General features: G+C 33.3%; 1 long non-coding RNA gene across 1 annotated transcript; it reads left to right on the forward strand.

The window, feature by feature from the left end:
- The first annotated feature begins 1112 nt into the window (after positions 1-1112).
- Positions 1113-18420, forward strand: LOC114579026. The gene is made up of 4 exons (XR_003699904.1): positions 1113-1197; positions 1289-2030; positions 3580-3897; positions 17985-18420. It is a non-coding gene; the product is annotated as an uncharacterized LOC114579026 (long non-coding RNA).
- Positions 18421-24206: the final 5786 nt, after the last annotated feature.

Genomic DNA, 24206 nt, shown 5'->3' on the forward strand with positions numbered 1-24206 from the left:
GTCTTTTCAACCACTATCACTCAGCAACGATCTTTCCAACCTTCGTCACCCGCCGATTATGATAATGTTGACAAACAAACATGTCAAATATAGATTCTTTTAATTCCAACCATGTAACACACTCTATATGATGTATATTTTCTACCTCAAGCCAAAACCTCCCCCCAAGGAAGGACCTTATTTGTAATCGACTGCAAACACTAGTGATTCATTCAAACTAGATCAGCCCCCATGATTTTATCCATTTTAAGAGATTTTTCACATAAAAACTCTGGTCTCTCTTATAAATGATACACTCTCCCTTTTTATCTGATTGTGTGTTGAATTTTCATACAAAATTAAGACTTCAAATTTTATATTTCTCTGCCGCCAGGAAGAAACAATAATAAACAATCAATTTTGGTTTGCAAATAAGGAGGTGATGGAACCGTTAATGCCATTCAAATAATGTACATGATATTTATTTATATGATGAAAATTTATTGACCAAAGAGCATTGGCACAATAACTTTTATTTGGTCCGGTGACCTGACGTACCTCCACGTTCGGACGCCAATAAAATAGTGCCACGTGTTTTTACTTTTTACCGCGCGGCCTGTCAACCCGACCCGGAATGGCCCCGAGATTGCTTTGTTCGCGTATTGCTAGGTATTGCTCGGTATTGCTAGGTATTGGTCGATTTTGCTCGGCAATAATGAGAAATACCATTATGTGAAGACTAATACCAAGCAATACCGAGTTTTGCTAAAAACTCGGTATTGCTCGGTATTACTCAATATTGCTAGGTATTGGTCGATTTTGCTTGACAATAACGAAAAATACAATTATGTGAAGACTAATACCGAGCAATACCGAACAATACCCAATAATACCGAGTTTTGCTAAAAACTCGGTATTGCTCAATATTGTTCTTCACAGAGCCGTATTTATCGTTATTGCCAAACAATACCTAGCAATACCGATCAATAACTAGCAATACCGAACAATACACGAACATAACAATCCTGGGTTCAAGTCTGAGTAAGGTGATCGGGCCGCACGATAAAGAATGAGAACACGGGCCACATATTATTAGCTTCGAGCCAAGTCAGGTCATCTGACCTACACAGACACATTGGGCGTCGGCTCCCTTTCCATTTATCCTTCCAGAAATCACACGAAACGAGGATGGATTGCTGGTCGATCACCGACAGGATGGTATTTTCCGATGATCAAATATAGGGATTTAATCCATTGTCTAGACTAGGTTTCTGTTTCGTAGTTTTGAATCTCTTTTGTTCGGATTCAGGGCGTTGGTTGTCTATGGGGAGGTGAGGAAGCTAATGATAGGTCTGTGCTGCGCTGCTTTACAAGGTCTTTACCCAAAGCATTCAAATTCCAAGCCCGTGAAAGAGAAAAGCAGGCACGCTCTTCTTTCTACAGCGCACAGCAAAATCTCTCAGACAATTTGTAGATTTAAATTTAACACAGTGTATTCGTGGGATTTCTAAGCTTGCTATAGGTTATGGAAGTTGGTAATTGGGAGAGGAATGGAAGAAAGGACATATGTTTAGTTCAGTTTCTTCAGCATTGTCTTTTTCAATTTTTGGTCAATTACTAGTTTTAAGAGAAAAACAGCATTCATATTGTTAGGGCAGCTTGGTTCACGCATTTACATTGTGATGTAGCGTTATTAGTGATCAATTCTTTGATTTGCTGATATTTCTAAGTATCAGTTTTGGAAGGGGTTGATTGATTCAATAGTATATGAGTTATATGCTATTTAGATTGCATCTTTGTTGAGATAACAATATTGTCTTGAAGAACAATATTTTTGGTTTGGTACTAAAATGTTCAAAATTAATCATTATCTTTTATTTTTTGCTATTTATGTTTGCAATTTGACATTTTGATGCCAGCTTATGTGATAAATATATGGATATCAATGAAGTAGGATTGGATGTCATTTGAGAAATTACTTGTTAAAGGTCAAGTTACCAGACTAAACAAATGACTTCTTGACATCCAACAACTTTGGAAGGTTATATCAGGTGAAAAGAAATCGCTTGAAAGCAGAAATGAAGTGTTATATAATAGTTCTATATATTTAAAACTTATTACACATAGGTAGCACTTTATTTTCTAGTAATGTTTATTTGTTGATAACACATTTGCTAAAATTATATATCATACAAAAGATTTTTGTTCCACTAATCCTAAACACTTGTATCTATTCATGTTCTCTATTATTCTATTTTTTCACTTTCAATAAATATCTTCTTGATTAAAACTGTCACCTGAAAAAAAGTATGTTGAGGCAATAGCATCTATGAAGCTATCATATATAACTTATGAGTCTTAGATTATGTTTAACTAAGAGCTTTCATATTGCACTCTTTTTAGTTCTATTTCACATCACATCCTAGTTTCACATTCATCCCAAATATTGATATCAAATCAAGTGTTTTCCTTTGCAAATGCTTGTCGGGTGTTGAATTCTTGCATTATAACTATTGTAGTATTGCATTTATATAATTATCAAATGAATTATGTGTCAGTTGAAGCTACTTGGGTGCCATATTTACTTTTTATTAGTTGGTCATAAGATTTTCAAATCGATACGACTTCATTTAATAGTCTAAACTACTTCTAGAACTTCAATTTTTTGCATTAGAAATTTATGTGTTGGGTGTTGTTATTATTATCATTTGCTTGTTGTTTTATCATTGAAATTAAGTGAAAAAATTTATATCTTTACTTAATTAGGCCATTTACTCATTCATATAAATTTTGGTTTAAATATCATTGCATTTTAAAATTAAGGGGCTATTTGGGTTCACTTATATTTTTTATTTTTATTTTGTTTATTTACTACAACAACAACAACAACAACATCAAGCCTTTATCCCACTGCTTGATGTTGGGTGTTGTTATTATTATCATTTGCTTGTTGTTTTATCATTGAAATTAAGCGAAAAAACTTTATATCTTTACTTAATTAGGCCATTTACTCATTCATATAAATTTTGGTTTAAATATCATTGCATTTTAAAATTAAGGGGGCATTTGGGTTCACTTATATTTTTTATTTTTATTTTGTTTATTTACTACTACAACAACAACATCAAGCCTTTATCCCACTGCTTGATGTTGGGTGTTGTTATTATTATCATTTGCTTGTTGTTTTACCATTGAAATTAAGCGAAAAAACTTTATATCTTTACTTAATTAGACCATTTACTCATTAATATAATTTTTGGTTTAAATATCATTGCATTTTAAAATTAAGGGGCTATCTGGGTTCACTTATATTTTTTATTTATTTTTTGTTTATTTACTACAACAATAACAATATCAAGCCTTTTCCCACCGCATGGGGTCGGCTACCTGAATCCTTTTTTTTTCATTGTCTTAGTAAGAATAAATTCTCATTTAATTCTAATAAAAAAGTCATTTCTAATGCCAAACCATCTACTATTTTATATTTATTTACTAACATAAAATAAAAACATATTTGTTATTTGGAAAGAAATTAGTTCAATTGTGAAAGAAGATAGGGAGCCATGGTGTGACCCCCCTGAATATATTTTCTTCTTGAAGGAAACAAGGAGCTGCATTATGGAGAGGATAGCTTTTAAAAGTAGTGAGAGTACATACCAATAAGGAAGAGGAAAAGGATGAAGATGGCTTTTCTTAACATGGTGGATCTACAGTTACAAGGGCTGCTTGGACAAAATTTGTTGCCATTGTGGTGATAGTGTGATCCTTCATATTAGTAAAGAAATTGGTCTAATTGTGAAAGAAGACATGGATTCACAGTGCGATCCTCAGCCATCTTTTTTCTTCTCAAAGGAAATAGAGAGCTACAACAATCAATACCTGTTGATGATGATGGTCGGACAATGGATTTCAATGGAGGTAGGGGAATTCAACTATTATCCTCGAGGTTAAAAGTATTAGGAGTTAGTCATGATCGAAGCTGCCACCTCTTTTTCCTTGCTCTCCCATCTCATGCAGAGGAAGGGAGTTCGGTTAAGGTTTAAGAATAAAACTATTTTTTAAATATTAAAAATATCTCAAATCTGTTTTAAAAAATTTAAAAACGAATAAATTCATTTAAAAATAAAAAATAAAAAATAAATAAGCACACATATATTTTATTATTTTTTCACTTTTTCTTATAAAAAAAGTTCTTAAGCATGGCCTAAACTATTGCATGCTTTAATTCTAAATTTGTTATATTATTGCATTTTCTTCAGCTATTGCACTCTATATTTTGATCGTAAAATTGTCATTTCACATTCAAAATTTATATTCAAATTGTTAATTTTCATCAGCGCAACATCCTCTACAACTTTTAGTTGATCACTTTCCATTTAGACCTTCAATATTATCAAAACCTGATAGCACTCTGTGAAAACTTGCTTTGAATCTTGAAATTCAAAAACTTGTCGGTTCCTTCACTCGAATGTTATATTATAATGGGTATTGCTATCAACTTGAAGCCTACTTAAGACCATACAGGAATGCCCCTAACTTTGTCATAATTCAAGATTCATGAGTAAACTTGTTAGCTCCATCATACTCACGAAAACATAATCCTAGGCATACAAGGAATACTTGAGAAATTATGCCAGTGATGAATACTTTTTAGAAATTACGAGTCAAGTTGCTAATACTAAAAGAAAAAAGTTATAAACATTAGTGCTAGTGTCGAAGCTAAATTCATTGATTTTGCCAATTATAATCAGAAAGAAAATCCATATTTAACTAAACCAAATTCATTGTTTGGCCTAATCCACCTCCCTACCCTAGTTTGTACGGCTACTAAGAGATCCCTTCATCCCATCTCAATCTTAGTTAATAGTAAGAAGAAGAATCAAAGGATGAGTATAACAAGTGTAGTTTCGTAGCTGACCATATGGATGGAAATGAAACTCCCGTAGAAGTATCATTATAAATTGCTTACTTAACCAACCTTAGAACTGAATAGCCTTTTAGGACTTCTATAAACTCTTAGGTACTACGTTATCATCAACATCTTATGGAATTATCTCCTCTTAGAAGGTCTAATAATCTAGTGCCCAGAGTATTTTCCTTAAGGAGCTCCATTGGCTTAGAAACATCACATATTTGTAGCCATTAAGACTTCAAGCAAGATATTAGTGATGAGCCTACCTTCTCATTGAATGTTTGAGCATGTTGATAATCCTCTTAGGACTTCTATAGACTCTTAGGTACTACGTTATAATGAATATCTTATAAAATTATCTCCTCTTAGAAGGTTTAATAATCAAGTGCCTAGACAATTTTCTTTAAGGAGCTTCATTGTCTTAGAACCACCACATGTTTTTAGCCATCGAAACTTCGAGCAAGATATTAGTGATGAGCCTACCCACTCATCATATGTTTGAGCATGTTAAACAGCTTGTTGTTCAGTCTCATTTTCCTTCTCAAGTTGTCTTCTCCTCTTCGTTTTATAAAGTCTTCTCTTCATTCGCATGTTAAGCCTCCTCCTTTTCCTTAGAAGGTAAGCAATTCTTTGTCTGAGTTATAAGAGATTTCTTCTGATGATGACCTTTGAGTATAGATTGTAATTTTTCTGTGTAATCATGATAGTAGTTCCTAGTCACAAAATGAGTATCATTATTCATAAAACTTTGGATCCTTGGAGCATCATATTTCAATTTTTTAGAAATTTAAAGGATTTAACTCTTTCTACTGCGAGGTCTTTATGTTCTCATGTTCAAATGAGTCTAGTAATTTTGATTTCTCTTTTAATCAATATATGCCTGATTTTACATAAACTTACATTAATCTTTAATAAGTATAGACAACATATTGAATTTAAGAAGAGAGAGTTGGTTCCTGTTAATCCTAGGCTTGAGAGATTTCTCACTAGAACTCTTAAAAAGATTATGATGTAGGACTACGTATGAATGTAATGATTTTGGTAAGATCTTGCACAACTTTGATTAGAGAATAACGAATAAAACAACAATCATTTAAAACAACATAATAAAACAAAAGAGGGGTCACGCCCGCTTAGACTAAGTCACAAAACCAGATATTTGATGCTTTAAAATAAATTATAAAATAGCGCAATGCCAGAGTAGTAGCTTCAATCAAAATTCCTAGTCTAACAATGAGAATTAGTAAGCAAAGAAGCACACTCAAATTCCTACGTTTACTAAGCTTAGCAGAAGTAGGAGGAAGCGCCCTTCATGACTACAATCAAACACAAGATAAAGTTAGACTCAAGAAATATAATGAAAGGAGAAAGTAGAATCCTTTGTCAAGGATTGGTGGTGATCCTTCACTCAACGCCTTCAAGTTGTTTTTCAATTGCTTCCACCAAAGTGTCCAAAATACGCTCTATGTAATCTTCAACGGTGTGATCGATCCTCGGATTAACGTCAAAGAAAGTTGATTGGAGAATGCGTACGAAGCTGTCCTTGTCGTACTCAAGTCCGTACTCCGTTTCTGGGTCAGCCATCCATGCGAGAAGTCACTGTTTTGACTCTAGGAGGTGCTGGTCGGCAAGGAGGGACTTCTCTGAAGATGCTACAACGAACATAATCCAGTGGAAATTGATGGACAACAACCTGTCCCTTTAAGAGAACAGTTTGAAGCCTCTAGCCGACGAAAAATCCAAGAATGGTTGCAGGAATTTTCTGGCAGCAGTCTTGGAGATCAGGAAACCCCACGTGAGATGGGGTTTGGGAGGGATTTGTGGAGGAAAAACAGCATATGAGTCTTGGGGGGTTTTCTGCCAGCAGGGGAGAGGAGCTTGAGGCTTAATTTCAACTTGGGAGGAGTGGGTTTGGAAAGATTTAAGGAGGTGGGGAGCAAGGGGAATTTCAGCCACAGGAAAAGGAGGGATTTTGGAATTGTTTCCAAAAGGGTGAAGTGATTTTAGGTAACAATCTCAAAGGAGATCTCTATGGGGCTGGCGGCATAGGGAGTAGGAGGAGAGGATTGTGGAGGCATTCAATGCTTACTTAAATTAAGAAATTAAATTTGGAATGAAAGATTTCATCCAATTTAATTTGAGATTTTAAATATACTTTGAATTAGGAAGTTACCAAAAATAGGATTATAATTTAGGTAACTATTTTAAATTCAAATAGATTTGAATTTACTCATGAATAGAGTTACCTAAAATATAAAAGGTTATTTTAGGAAAGGTTTAATGGCAAGTTGGTGATTGAGGGAACGACTAAGAGGAGGGGCCGGCGGGTTTGGGGCTTGTCCGTGGATGGTGGTGGTGGTGTTTAACCGATGGGTGGGGATGGGGAGTAGGGTGGCCGGCGGCTTAGGGATTTGGGGGGTGCTCAAAGCCGGCGACTTGAGGAAGAGGGGAAGGGGGAAAAACAATAGAGAAGTAAAACCACGAACCCGGCTGTCTCCAAGGTTGGTGGGTGATCCGAGTTCCCTCTCCTAGGGATTCACCAATCAAACTCTCAAGCTCTCATAAGAACTCATGCAAGGGAAAATTTTAATCAATCATTCATTCATTACTTGAAAAATAAAACGAGGAGTTATAAATAGCCTAGTACATGAGACTCAAGAAATAAAAGACTAAAATGCCCTTGGGGCTTACATACGACATCCCTTTACTAGAAGGGTACAACGAGAAATAAAATAACATAAAAATTAAAACAAATACAATGACACATAAATAAAACATAACATAAATCAAAAGTACAATGACTCGATCGTGGCCGTAGATCGGCGGACACGCCTCTGATAAACCTTCCATGTTCTGATGTCCCCATCAGATTCACCATTGAGAAATCCAAACTTTATAGAATTGTGAGAAAATAAATCATAATGCTTTTGAAATAGATCTTTATGGATGTAGAGGTTTGCCTAATATTCAATGCATGTGTTGGATTTAATACTGTGTCGTGGCAAGTTGTGAATGTTTTTGTACCCTCTGCATATAATACTGACTTTTTGGTTGATCTACTTCACTTTTGTTGTCTTTCATGACTCATTGTTTCAGATTGTATGTAAGATGGATAGCTTAGGACTTCCTTACCCGATGTAGTATGCTCATGCCTTCCAAGGATCATATGTATTTGAAGATCTTCAATAGCCTTATCACCTATTCATATTTTTTTAGCTTCATTCCATGGTGTTGAATTCTTCAAAACAAAAGAGTGTGATGGAGCATCTGGAGCTAGTTTTATATGAGTCTTAGATTATCTATAAAAGACTTTCATGATAGTCTTTTTTTTTTTTTTATCAAGCTTTTATTTCACTATTTCTTATATATTTTCTTTTGTTGGACCTTTGTATTGTCAGGTCTTCTGAGGTATGTTATATTCTTGTAAGCTTTTATGTAGTTAACCCATTTCTTGAGTTTGTGTCTTTTGTCGTATGCCTTTATGTGGTGTACTATTCTATTTAACGTTGATTATAAGAACATTGTGCATTGAGCTAGCCGAGCCATCCCATGCCGTAGTCTATCCCAATAAACTCATTTTAACCACCCATTGACCAACACTATTCTAAATTAATCAACATATTATCATTTGGATTTACTTTCTCACTTTTGACTTGCCATGCCATTATTCCACATGGCTTGGACGCCTCCTCTCTGCTTTGTTTTTTCATTTAATTCAAGTTATTTAAGAAAACCTTGATAACCGCCATATTATTATTTGGATTTGCCATCTCATTTTGACTTGCCAAGCCATTATTCCACATGGCTTGCCTGCCTCCTCTCCTCTCTATTTTTTTCATTTAATTTCAAATTATTTAAGAAAGCCTTGATACTAGATTTTGGACCTTTTTAGGGTGATTGCATTTTTTTGTAAAGGTAGTTGCAACATTATTATGGGAAAATGATTTCTCGAAAGCTCTTGTGGGCATTATAAATATTTTTCTTATTGAAAAAGTTGGGCAACAACTTTTTTTACAACTACCACATTGTAACACTTATGATTGTAAAAAGTAGATTTCCACCACGAACATTTTTGAAAAGTTGCAAGAAAACATTAACCAAATGGGTGTATGATAGTGGTCTGAAAATTATCGAAGTGAAACATTTGAACTAAATACTCTTAAGTTGAATGATTTGTAATGGAACCTACTTAAAGCCCTTGGAAATCATCATGAACTTTTCAAATAATCCCTTCAATTATTTCTCACTTCCAAAGCACAGCCTACCATCCTTCCTCCATTTGCCCTTGATTTGACTTCTTATGCTCAAGTCTATGTATATATAATGGTCTCTTTAAATCAATGATTGATGAATGTTGAATGAAAATTTTCTTCTCAAGTATTTTGTTTATCTATATGTGTTTTTTTACCACAAAGAGGACTTCTCGAGTGTATGACTTCTCATCCATTTGAGAAGGACTTCCAGAGAAGAAGATTGCCACACGAAGGATTGTTTGTTGAGGTCAACTTTAGTTGTTATTGTTTCACATACACAAGTGTTAACTACTCTACAATTAGATCTTTATCTGAACTTGTCATTTCTTCTTTCCAATCATTAGGTTAAGAATTCTTGTTAGGTTAATGTTAGGTGTGTCAATAAATAATCTGATCCGATAACTCCACTCGAGAAATTCTCGTTCGAGTTGACCTAATTGATTTTCAGGTAGGCTCGTGTTGACCTGAAAACCCAAAATCAACAAATTATCTTTCCAATTTGGGCTAATGGAATTAGGTTGTATTTGGGTTCGATGGATCGTGTTTATCTAAAAGAATGCAGGATCTATATGATAAAGATGTCAAATGGGTCAATTTGGGGTCAAACATTTTGACCCCTATGATAAATGGGTCAGGTTTGGGTCAAGCTTATTCGAGTCAGGTTAGACTCAAATTAGATCCGCCAACTAGAATTGATACCTCTAATTAATACTAAAATTAAATGGTTAAATTGAACTTAATTATTATCTAAATTCACATTAGGAACTAACTGGATTTCAACTTTTCGTAGCTTATTGAACTATGACTTAGTTCAATAACTTTAATTTATTTCTCCAACATATTTTAATTATATTCCAAATTGGTTTCTACTTTTGAGTTTGACCTGCATCACACATATTAGCACCTTACTTTGAAAATATTTTGTAAGCATTTTTATTAATGCATGAAGATAAATTTTTAATGTTAAGCTGTATATATTGTGATAAAAACTTTTTGTCACTCCAACATATCTTTCACACTTTTTTATTAATGCACCATAATCAAAATCTCTTTGTACTTTATTATATGTTTTTTATGATTTTTTTTGTTCTTTGCTTTATAATTATCCATTAATTGTTAATTAAAAATTGCTTGCATGGTAGATCTTCTAGGCATAAAATAAAAAAGTCTGCAATGGTGACATAATTTTTTCAAGTTTATATTCTAGTATTCTCTCACATAAGTTCATTGGATAACTTAAAAGGTTCATTTTTTTTATAATTACTAAAATCTCAAAATTTTCTTTTGTTTTTAAATGGTGGTTTCAATATGCTTTTCTGATTGTTTAACATTGTCTTGGTCTTTAAATTTTTATTTAACACATTTGTTCTCAATACTTGCCACTACTGCTGGAACTATCGAGATGAGAAAGGAAGAGAAGAAAGGGAATCTAAGCAACAACAAAAACTCTAAGAGAGTTGATCAAATTTTCGAGGATTAGGATATTTTAATCATAAGAAATTAATTTCATTCAAATATAAGTTAAAAAGCGCCACTCCATCAAAATTAAAAAAATATTTAGTATCATTAACAAAAATAGACTTTCATGAAAGCTGAAAATTAAGTTTGGGGACCATTTTAAATTCTCAAATAACAATAGAGATTGAAGTTGAGAGTTTCAAAGAACATGGACCTATGTGAAGCCAGACACAAACGTGAGGAATGTATGATTTTTATCCTAATCTTTGATTAAGATTTTATCATCTTATTTTCCAATGCATCTAACCTTATCCAAAGCCTTTAGATTTCTTATTTATTGCATTGGATGTTTTATTTATCTTATTTTGGTCTTAATGCCTAGCTTGTTATATATGTTGTTTTTACTTTACTTATTACCCTTCTTATGAGACCTTATGTACTTATAATCTTTACGGATCAATTATAATTTTTTGTTAATTCTTTAAAACACATTTATTTTTCTTAATAATCTTTTGTATATCCTCTTTCTTAATAATTTAATCTATGTTTAAATTTTCTTAGAAATTCACTACAATCTTATTTAATACTAGCCATCTTATCCCACATCATTTCACTCAACTAAGAAATTCTAATTTGTCTCTCTAAGCAACTGATCATGAAAGAGCAAAATATTATCAATTTTTAAGTTTCATCATTTTATCATAGGATAATTTTTTTATTGTTTTCTTTATACTGCCTAAATAAATATTGATATTTATTACTCAATCTATATGAGTCAAACTTTCTCGCGGAGTCATCTTAAAAATTTTGCTATTTCTTTTTTCTTTCCAAGTAAAAAAGAAGACTTCTTGATTTAGTTATTCAACTTTTTAAAGAAAGTAATTATTTTTCTCAAATTTTAAAGAATGCATTAGCCATTATAAAATCATATACAACAACAAGCCTTTATCCCACTATATAGGATTGGATAAATGAGTCTTTTCTTCATTGTGTCCTATTAAGAGCCAAATTCTTATTTAAATCTAATAAAAAGGGTAATTTTTAATACTTTCTAACAAAGACTTTTTAGATCTACCTTTACCTTTATTAACATAGCCCAGATCTAATGCATCTATTGTCTTATTTTCCACTGGAGATACTTCAACCTTTGCACATATATATTCGTTTCGCATTTTGTCTCTAAGTATAGAACCACTCATCTACTTAAGCATCCTCATCTCTGCAACACTAAACTTAATTTTGAACTTCTTTTTTAATGGCCAACATTATGTGCCATAAAGCGTTGTAGGTTTACGACCAACTTATAAATTTTTTCCTTAAGTTTGCCCACTTTTCTATCACACTCTTCCACTTCAATCATCCAACTTGAATTCTACCAATAATATCCTCGTCTATTTCATCATCTCTTTGAACGATAGAACCGAGACATCTAAAACATGCACTCTTATTAACGACTTGATCACCAAATGTCACTATCCCATCATTATGTCTATTACTACTATAATTGCACTCAATGTATTTGATTTTAGAACTATTCAAACAAAAACCTTTAGACTCTAAAGTTGACCTCCATAATTCAAGTTTTTTATCAACTCCCTCTATAGTCTTGATATTTCATCAAGAATTTATCTTGATCACGAATCTCAAGGCAATTTTGAATTGTACATTTTCGAAATTAAATCCGAAACCATCTGAACTCCGATTTCAACGAACTTATAGTTGAATTGAACATCTCGAAAAGATGAACCTAACGACACCAAATTCGACTCAATCCGAGCCACCCGAAGTGCATTTAAAAGGTTTAAACCATAAATTGGATGACCAAATGATCTCCAAATGTGGCATTCTTATAGTCGAATCGAGCAGCTCGACGAGATGAATCCAACAAGCTCAAGATCGTCTAATTCTGACATTATTAAGGCACTTAAATACTCGCTAAACGGCCTATGATCAAGGGAATCGATATCGGCCGTCCATTCGAACCACTCCTAATGTGTCATTGATCTTCTCCCTATTTACTGGTCATGCCACTCATATAAAATTATAAATTTATTTCTCATTCTTCATTGAGAGGGGAGGAAGCAATGAGAGAAAGGGAGGAGAAGAGGGAGAAGATAAATTTGAGATTTCTTTTGCCACCAAGATCCTCCTCGACCATCGTTCGGTCACCAACCATCGTTGGACTTTTGCCTGACCACCAACAAATGTTGAACTTACGCCCGGCCACCAATTGTCACCGAATTTCCTCCCGGACACCGATCATTGCCAAATTACGGTCTTTTCGACCTCGGTCGTTTGACTACGATCCTTTAGACCATCGTTACCCGACTACGATCTTTCTGACCTCCATCGCCTGCCGACTACGGTCTTTTCGACCTTCGTCACCTCAGTGCGATCCTTCCGACCACCTTTACCCGACTATGTTCTTTTTGATTTCCGTCGTCCGCCGACTACGGTCTTTTCAACCACCGTCACCCGACTATAGTTTTTCTGACCTCCGTTGCTCACCGGCTACGATCTTTCGGGACCTTTGTTGCCTGATTACGATCCTTCTAACCACTGTCAGTCGACTATGGTCTTTCCGACCTTCGTTGCTCGCCAACTATGGTCATTCCGACCATCGTCACCCGATTACGGCATTTTTGACCTCGGTCGCTCCCCGACTTCCGTTGCTTGACTATGGTCCTTCAGACCACCGTCAGCCTACTACGGTTCTTCCGATCTTCGTCTCCCGCCAATTACGATTCTTCCGACCACCGTCACCTGACTACGGTCTTTCCGACTTCCGTCGCCCGCCAACTATGGTCTTTTCGACCTTCGTTGGCCAACTACGGTCCTTCTAACCACCGTCGCATGACTATGATCCTTCCAATCTACATTTCTTGCCGACTACGGTCTTTCCGACCTACATTACTTGTCGAATATTGTCTTGTCGACCAAATGAACATGTCAACACCGATTCTTCCAACTCCCACCATGTAATGCACTCTATATAATGCATATTTGTTACATCAAGTCAATGCCTTCCCCCCATGGAAGGGCCTGATTTATAATCAACTGCAAACACTAGTGGATTCATTTAAACTAGGCAATGCCCCATGGTTTTTTATCATTTTCAGTTGTTTCCTTATAAAAACTTTGGTGTCTCTTATGAACGTTACACCTCTATCTTTCATCCCTTTGTGTGATGGATCTTCGTACAAAGTTAGGACGCTAAAGTTCTTATTTCTCTATTGCCACAAATATTCCATAAGGCAACAAGTCTAATTAACAAGAAGAACATCCAACCAAAAACATATACCAAGCTGCATCCTCTTGCATGTCTAATAAGAATATCCATGACCAAGGAAAAAAGATATGTTCCTAATGTTGATCCTTGTTGCGATCCAACTTAAATAGGAAAATACTTGGTTAAACTACCTTAGGTTTGAGCACAAATAACATCTTCTATAGTCATACCCTTAATGACTTGTATATAAGCATTATTAACTCTTTTATTTTCTAGAACTCTCAAGAGCACTTCTCTTGAAATTTCATCGTACACTTTCTCTAAATCAATAAATATCATATATATATATATATATTCTCCTTGCTTTCTCTATATGTGTCCATCAAACGTTTCAATAAATGTACAACTTCCATAGTAGACTTAACTTGACATAATCCAAACTGGTTTTGAAAAACATTAGTATCACGTCGTAACTTGTGCTTAGTTATACTCTCCCATAATTTTAATTTATTAATTTTATTTTAAAAAAAAGAACCAACATACTCCTTTTGTACTAAGCTGACATCTTTTTAGTTTTCAAAATTATATTAAAGTTTAGTAAGCCAAGAAATTCATTGATCTCCAAAGTATTTCCACACTTCTATTGGAATATCATCAGGTACTATTGTTTTTCCTCACTTCCTTTTCTTTAAAACCTCTCCACTTTGTAAAACCACATGCTACTTTAAAATTTAGAGTAGTTTCTCCATCACATTTCATTTTCATATTTTGAGTATATCAATAAATCTTCTTACCCCCATCCTACTAGAATCTTCTCTTACTCATACCCATTTAAGTACCTTAAATTATTATCTCATTTTCTTAGGTGTATGTTGTAATAGTTCATTAAATTAATTTTTCAAACTATCTCTAATGCAACTTGTGGACTATAAAAGCACTAATTATGTTTGTAATATCTTTAGTGCTAATATACTTAATTTAACACACTCTATCTTTTTTTTTTCTTCTAATCATTTGATTCATGGATGTTCTCACTAGACATTTGCAAGAGGATGCTTATATTCAAATCATATATAAGGAGAAATATAGAGAAAATAAGGAGGATCTACATATGATATTTATTGATTTAGAAAAAGCATATGATAAAGTTCCAAGAGAAGTGCTATGGAGAGTTCTTGAAAAGAAAGGAGTCAATAATGCTTATATTCAAATCATTAAAGATATGTATGCAGGAGCTATTACTTGTGTTCAAACACAAGGTGGATTGACCAAGTATTTCCCTATTTCGGTTGGGTTACATCAAGGATCAGCCTTAAGCCCATATTTTTTTGCTTTAGTCATGGATGTTCTCACTAGACATTTGCAAGAGGATGTACCTTGGTGTATGCTTTTTGCTGATGATATTCTTCTTGTTGATAAGACTAGAGAGGGAGTTGAAGGTAAACTTGAATTATGGAGGTCAATCTTAGAGTCTAAAGGTTTTCGCTTGAGTAGATCTAAAACGGAATATATGGAGTGTAATTTTAGTAGTAATAGACCTAGTGAGGGATTGTGACTTTGGGCGATCAAGTCATTAATAAGAGTACACGTTTTAGATATCTTGGATCTATTGTTCATAGTGATGGTGAAATAGATGGGGATATTATCAGCAGAATTCAAGTTGGATGGTTGAAGTGGAGGAATGCATCGGGCTTGTTATGTGATAGAAATGTACCCCTCAAACTTAAGGGAAAATTCTATAAGATGGTAGTGAGACCTGCAATGCTTTATGGTGCCGAATGTTGGCCATTAAAAGAGAGTGGGATAAAGGCTTGATGTTGTTGTTGTTGTTGTTGTTGTAATCATTTGATTCATGAATTCTCATTTTCTCATTCCAAATCCATAATTTCATTGAGCAAATCAAATCTTTATTTTAGACAAAGTCAAATCTTACCACCTTTTACTAAAATTGGATTAAGTTGCACAGTGCCACTTATGAGTACCTTCCTATTAAGAAGAGTCTAAATGAGTCGAGTTGAGTGAGTCTAGCCTATGTTAGAGCATGACTTACTTGGTTTTTTCTCTATTCAAGCTAGACCGACGTTTGATTATATTTGAAAACCTTATGTTTGTGATTGGCTTGGATTATAATAAATTTAAATAATTAAACTTTTATGTGTCTAGTGATTGGATCTAAAAAATTGGAATAAAATTCGATGGATGGAATATAAGAATGAAAAATGTATACACATACATGCACATACACTTGACCATTAACGAGCCAAATTAGATTGAACATAAATTTTTTTTTATGTATTTGGCTTGTTTAAAAGCTAGCTCAAAATATCTGCTCAAGCTTAACTCGTTTACTTAAGCTCCGAGTTAAAGCTAGATTCTTATCACGACAAACATGAGTTGGTTGTGAACTATAAGCTTTTTAATAAACTACAGATTTGGATTTACTTAATGAATTTTCACATTCATTTCTAATTATTGGTTGTTGACCTAAAATTAATCATTAATCTTTCTCATATAAGCTAGGAATTGATAATGAAAGTTTTTAGAATAATATATTTAATGATAACAGTAAAATAATAAAATTAAATGGATGATGGATAAAGATGAAATTGAGTTTGAACAAACAACACATGAACTAATATTAATGAAACCCATATGTAGTGCTTGCTCTAATCATTTCCAACACATGTCAAAATAAACTGCCTCTATATGCAACTTTTTTTCTCGTGGGTACAGTTGGGGAGTTTAATGTTCACGTGAAGCATATTTGTTTGTTTCTTGTTGTTGGAAGATCGATGCAAAGTTTAATTGGGAGTGCATCATTTGGTCATGAGGGTGGAGACATTTGACTGAGATATTTCCTTTCTTTCCTCTGCCAGTTCAGAGTATCATAAAAGATGCTGTGGCTATGTGACATGACTGGTCTGATTTGCACCATTTTTTTGCATTTTGCATGTTCATTAGTGAACTACTTATAGTAATTTTCCTAGCCTGTTACTTTATGGTAATCTCTCTAGCTCTTTCTGTTACAAACAAGAATTACCTGATGCGGCAACTTTCTTTTAATAGTAATGTTTCTGAGAAACAAATTTTCTTTGCTAGCTACTTGGTTTGTACATATTCATGTCTTCTTGTTAAATACAACAACAACAATAAGCCTTTGTCCCACTACGTGGGGTCGGCTACATGAATCCTTTTTCGCCATTGTGTCATGTTAAAAGTTAAATTCTCATTTAAAGTTAATAAAGAAAGATAATTTCTAATATTTTCTAACCAAGTCTTTTTAGGTCCACCTCTACTTTTCTTAACATAAGTCAAATCTAAAACCTCAACGTTCCTAACTGGGTCATCGGAAGGCCTCCGTTTAATGTAACCAAACCATCTAAGGCGACTCTCTCTAATCTTATCTTCCACTGGAGCAACTCCAACCTTTTCACGTATATGCTCTTGTTAAATATGAAGCAAAAAAACAAAAATATATTCAGGAAGCAAAGCAACTTGAAAGTTGAATGTGGACAATAACATGAGTTTTGTTTTGTTTTTTTTTTTCAGAATAACTGTATGTTTACTGTACATTTGTAATTTTGTTATGAATTTATGCTGTAGATTTTTCTGTTATGGGAGTTGCTCTACCTTGATTTATCGGTTGCTGCAGTAATATATTTGGAAACAAATGGCAGAAGTTTCACAATCCTTCTAAAAATAGTATATATTTAGGATGCCAGTTTAAAAAGATAGCATGCTTGTAAATCATAAATAATTGATCCCCAAGAACTACCTGTATAACTAATTTTAAGTGGTTATCAATTAGTACATTTACTTTTATTTTGCCTCTTTACTCCCAAGGAGAAGATGGTTTTAATTCCCAAAGAGCTTCTCTGGTTGCCTCAAGATAAAAATAAGTTCTACAAAATGGATTTTTCATTTCAAATAAGTGATTTTGATAGTGATATCTTACAAATTTCATTGTATTCTTCTTCACAAAGTTATTGATCCATGTTTATCTGTTTTATGTCCTGAAGTTATTTCATGCTTATCCTAACACATTTGTAAAATTTGATGACCTGGTCGAAGATCTTATCCCAAAATTTATCATAAACTATGTAAAAGCTGCAATTTTTGCTCCTTCCAATGAAATGGTCTTGTTCTGTCACAGGTGTAGATAAACCAGGCAGCCATGGACAAAGTTGTTCAGTGCTGTTGACCAACATCTGGCTGCTCTTGAGGTAAAAGCTGTGCAGTCACACCCATTTACTGTTCTGAATAGTATTTTACTTTGGAGAAGCTGCTCTTAGTATTGACCAGCATGATCTAGAGTCCACTGCATAATATGGAGGGTGGTACCTACCGAAATTATTGTGCAATAAATTTCCATTTACATTTATGTTGACTGCACTATAGGTCTTTTGTTTTCTGGATTCTCTCTTGGCTCATCCTTTATTCCAGTAAGAAGTGCAGAAAGCAGTAGACTTTGAGGTCACTAATGGCTTAGTTGGTTCCTTGAAGTTAGAAATCTTGTTTTGAAAAATTGATAAATTTTGTTAAACTTATTTTTTGGCTGAATATAATTAGCATCAACGTTGATTTCAAAATCTACAAATCTATTTAAATATTTCTTAAAAGTTATGATTTTATGTTGATAATTAAAGTGACAATCATCAATATTTAAGCATATTTTCTACTTAAAAGCAACCAAATTAGTCCGAAGAAAAAACCTGTTTCAATCAGCTGTATAGAACTCACCTTCTTGACCTCATCGGAATTATGGAATCTTCAAACAAACACTTTGAAATAAGCCCACAAATTGTGTTGGTATTAGGCTTTAGTGAATTAAATGGGAGAGATTATTCTGTGCGGACACTGGGCGGGAGAACCGTCCGGTGCCGCTTGGTACCGAGCGGTGCCGATGCTCGGTACGGCTCGGTATCGCGTTCGGTATCGAGCGCATTACACTTTTGGGGTGACACGACACATTTTTATTGGTATCTGAACGACGTTCGGACTCCGCATAAAATAATTTGTCATTAAATGGGGGGTTATAGATATGCCAAGGAAAGAAATCCTATAAGATTTTTTCTCTTTTAAATCCTATCAGATCATTTTGTATAGAGATTTTAGCTTTGTTTGGGACCTTTCTGTACAAAAAATTTAATTTTGTACTAAAAGCTGATTTAAAAAACAGTAAGAAAACCATCTCAAACAAAACCTTTATGCTATTTTTGCATCTTGTTATGAGTAAGATCTGTTAAAATGAAGATCTTAATGCAAAACAAATATAATTAGTTGATTGCTCATAAGATTCTGTAAGGAATTCCTTGCAGAAGTTGTGTCTGAGTGTTGACTGTTCATCTTTTTTTTTTGGATAACCCTTCCTATGCCAAAAGTATGCATGCTATATGTACCTGCTATTGTGTTAGGCTTTGTTTTTGAGCTCATACTGTATGAATATTTTATTGCTGCAAAAAACTGACATCGTATTTAGTGTTGGGGAGTCGGCATATGTTATATAGACAAGATGCAAGATGAAAATATCTTACATGTTCAAATAGTATATACAAATAGCATATCATAGTTTAGGTTTTATTTTGAATAGCTTTCTTATTGTTTTGCTTTTCATATTCTAATTATATTTATTTTTGACAACTGTTTTATATTGCTTTCAAGAAATTTTTATGATGAGTTTACAATTATATTGCAGTAGTCCAAATAGACTCTTATGTTTCGTTTGGGATAGCTTTTTTATTGATTTGCTTTTAGAAAAATAACCATCGTTTTTATTTGACTACTATTTCTTCACTGTTTTTAAAAAAATTTTATGCTATTAATCTGCTTCCTACAATAATTTTACAAAAAGTTATTGTGGCTTCGTTTAGGATTGACTTTTTTACTGTTTCTTCAAGCAGCTTTTTAATACAAAAATTTTAGTTTTTTGTATTAAGAAGTTGTTTTAAAGCAGTAAGACAGTCGTCCTAAACAAAGCGTTTCTCTAAAGCAACTTTATAATCACCATTATTGAAGTCTCTTAACTCTTCTCCTATCTGAAAGTTTATCCATTATATCTTTTGCTTTGTGAGGATGCTTCCAGGTTTCAAAATATAAATGCTAGTTATTTGAGAAATATTTGTAATTTAATTCGATTGTATTATTTTTCTTGATGTTATTTAATACCGAATATATAATAATCATAATTGTTTTTATTATTATAGCCCCAAGTGTCCATCTCGTGAATTGTACTGTCAATCAGAATAAGGCGACAAATATTTTTGTCTCCATTCCCAGGTCAGCAAAGTTGTACTTCCACCATTGAATACCAGGTGAGGAAAATAGCTAGCAATCATCCAAATTCTTTTTTTTTTTTAAATTTTAATTTGAGGTTTTTTTTTTTACATGCACATTACATATGCAAGCTTTGAATCTAAGATCTCTTGATTGGAGATATTAATATGTGCGATCACTGGACAGTCCAGAGGCGAATCAGGATACACCGGTACACAAAAAATGTTGGCGTGGCCCCCTTATTCATCTCTGGATGGCGTACGGTGACCACACGTAATAACTTATCTCTTTATTGACAGCCAAAGCTTCGAACCAACATATCAAGGTGTTTCTTTGAGGGGATTTGAGCTTATTCTTTTTAGTAGCTTTACTCTTAAAATAATCATAATTTTATTTTTCTATTAATATTTCGCTGGTTTTTCATAATTTCTAAAAAAATTCTTGTGTTGAAAAATGCAATTAGAACAACTAAGGTTGCATTTGGGACAATTTTTGACCACTACATTCTCGTTGTTCTTAAAAAAAAAGTTGTAATAGAAAGCTACTGTAAAAAACAGTAAGAAAATCATCCCAAAGGTTTCGTTTGGGACGGCTTTTTTATTGCTTCTGAAAATGGAGTTTTAGTACAAAAATTAAAAAATTTACACTGCAACTCCATTTTAAAAAGCAATAAAAAAGCCATCCCAAACGAAGCCTAAGATAGTTCACCCACAACAATTTCACAAATAACTTCATAAAACACTACAACTATCTCAAACAAACCTTTAATACTTTATAAAATGCAATAATTAATATGCTCCTTAATGATAAAAGCCAAAATATTTTTTTAATGTATTTCATTTAATCCTGCTACTGATCTTATCAGTAACATACATCAAACTTATTATCATGATGCCGAATGAATGATGTGATAATGATAACATTCATCATCATCATCATCATCATCATCATGTTTAGTATTATTTCTCACGTGGCAAGATGACGTGGCATCATATGCTCAAGCCCCTTTTGTAGCTGTTGTCTTTATTATAGCTCATCACATAGTTTGTATGGTCATGATTCATTTGTGTGTGATAATTAGCTTAATTGATAAGACTTTGTTAAAGTTTCTAACTAATGTATTTTTCTTCTTGCAATCGCTTTCTGCTAAGTTGTTTTGCCAACTGGCTGAGACAGCTTTGTCAAACGAGTAGGTAGGTGGTCTTAGGCCTCTTGGAGTATGATTTTCTAATTATAATTCCAATTTTCATCATGAATTTATACATTTGCATCCATAACTTTTTTTAAGGATTTTTAAGTCAATTAAGGCTTCATTTGGGACGACTTTCTTACTGCTTCTTAAAGTAGTTTTTTAGTATAAAAATTTAATTTTATGTGCTAGAAAGCTGTTTTAAGAAACAGTAAGAAAGCCGTCCTAAGATAAATCCACACATACATAACCTATGCAATCCTCAAATTCATCATTTCTTTGGTTGGTAGAGAGAGAGATTTCATGTCAATCTCATTATGAGCAAAGATTTAAAAGCAAACAGCTTACAATAATGTTTAGATGATATGAAAGAATTGCTCTCCCTATGCATTTTCATCACTTACACAAAATTGCTAGATGTGCCATCCACTCTTCCTTGCTCGATCGCCTCATTTTGATCGTAGACATACTTTAATGTTCTAAGATTTTGTTTGGGATAGTTTTTTTATTATTTTTTTATTGTTTTTTTAATTTAGGAAATTTTTGTACTAAAAAATCATTTTAGAAATGAAAAATAGTACTATAATATAAATAGAAAAGAAGATAAACAAAAGGAACATACACACAAATATGCAAACATTTTTTTTTTACTTGTTTATTTAATTGATGAATTTCACTATGATTTAATTGTGGAGAAAATAGTCATAATTTCTCTTGAGTAATATAAGATAATAATTATCTCTTTTAATGAAAATATTAGAAAAGTCAAAAAAATAATAAAATTCTTAAAATGCCTTTAATAAAACAACTCCAAATATACGTTCTATCTATGACTTAGGGTCTATTAGGGACGATTGCAGCTTTTTATAAAAACGATTATAAAATTATTGTAGAAATCAGCTTTATAGCAAAAAAAATTGTTATAAAAAAGAAAAAATTTGTCCCTAATGTCATCTAAATTTATATGGTGCATTTTTTTTTTTTTTTCAAAATTTGGCTCCCTAACCTGGCATGAAATTCCATGGCTGACGAGGTTCTTTACCCGAGTCAACATTAGTAAGAGCCCATTTGATCATTTGCAGACATTTTTCCCATTTTGTACCGAATTCATTCAATTTGATTTGAAAAATAATTGTTCATTCAAATTTCAGTTTGATTTTTTGCTTCCAAAATTTGAATCAATTGAAAAGAATCTCAAACTGGCAAAAAATTTTCCACAAAGATTTTTTTTTTCTCGAAGTTTTCTTAGTCAAAAAGTCAAAAGAAGGTGAAATTATTACGTGTGGTCACCGCACGCTGTCCGGAGGTCAATTAGGACTCGATACATCACCAATACAACGTGTACTACTGTGTATTGGATGACATGGCTCGTCCTGATTGGTCTTTGGATTGTCGGGTGGTACCATATAATAATTTCTCCATAATAAGGGGGTAGATGTATGTGAGTGGGTCCCTTTGGGTTGACACGTGAGTCAAATATCAGACCATGTGGTCAATTGTATTTGGTTTGGTGTGTTGACCATGGTGTCCTTGAAGGTTGACCAACGCCAATTATTTAGTCAACTTAGATCAACCTAACTTCCAAGTGGCCAACCAATTAATGATATTATAAGACAACATAGCTATCTTATTATGAAAGCAAGTTAAGGTGAATGTGAGTATAACATTATTAGCTTAATTAAGATTATTAGTTGCTCGTTTTTTATTTTTATGTATAATATAGAGATTTTGCTCTAACTTTATTAATAATTATATACATTATAAACTCTTATCTTGCAATTAATAGATTTATTCTTTCATTGTATCTAATTCGGGTTGACCTGTTTAACAGACAGGCTTGATTCGAATAACAAATTTTGACATGTTGTTCGAATTTGGAATTTTGACCGCTTTATTAAACGAGTCTGGTTTATATTGATCTGCGAACACTATTTTGATTCGTTTAATATATTTTTTTCTTCAAATTATTTTACTTGGTTGCATGATCGTTTTATGTCTATCTCATGTAGTGGGATTAAATCATGGGCGGATCCGTGCTTAGCTCACCCTAAAAAAAAAAAAATTAGTGTAGAGGAGGGGCTGTTTTGGAAATTTGCCCCCCTCCCCCCCAATCAAAAAAAATATTTGCCCTAAATCTTCCCATCGTAGCCAGGTTGCCCTCCCGTTCGCAGTTTTCTTTCGCATTCCAGTTCGAAAAAAACTTGCAGCCCCCTTCGTGAAGAGGTCGCCGGACGGGTGGAGCACTCTCGTTCGCAGTCGCAGCCACCTTCATCTTCGCGTCTAAGCTTCTTAGTGAAGAGGTTGACAGCTCCCCGCAGCCCTCTCTTCCCATTTCAGATTTTGCAGCCGCTTTCATCGTTTTGAAGGTAAGTTTTTTTTTTTGTTTGGCGACTACCTACTACTCAACTTGTTCTATTTCTTGCTTCCATTTTTCCTTGTCTGCATATTGAAAAAGTCCAGTTTACAGACTTACATTTGGTGTTTACAGTAGGTATTTGAAAATTTTTGGTAATGAATCTGATGGGATTTTTTTTTATCAGAATCTGATATTTTGTTTTGCTTCTTTCATGATTATAATCACAATTTACAATAGAATCTGGTTTTTTGTATTGCTTCTTTCATGATTATAATCACAATTTACAATCTTCTCCATCGGTTCCCCGTGAAAATATAATGCTGGAGGTTTCGATTATAGTTCAAACACTAAAACAGAGTATTTCAATGCTGGAGGTTTCAGTTTCTTCTAATGTCAATGGTTTCTTCTAATCCAACAATCTTATTTCCAGAACAGTTGTTAGTAAAATTTTAAAAATAAACTTTAGGATAACGTATTGAATTTTATAAAAATATTTTTAATCATTTTTATGATGTGTGAAAATTTATGGATGAAAATTTAGGTCAATAATGATCATT

The sequence above is a fragment of the Dendrobium catenatum genome, unplaced genomic scaffold (assembly GCF_001605985.2).
Source record: "Dendrobium catenatum unplaced genomic scaffold, ASM160598v2 original_scaffold_254917, whole genome shotgun sequence".
NCBI lineage: Eukaryota > Viridiplantae > Streptophyta > Magnoliopsida > Asparagales > Orchidaceae > Dendrobium > Dendrobium catenatum.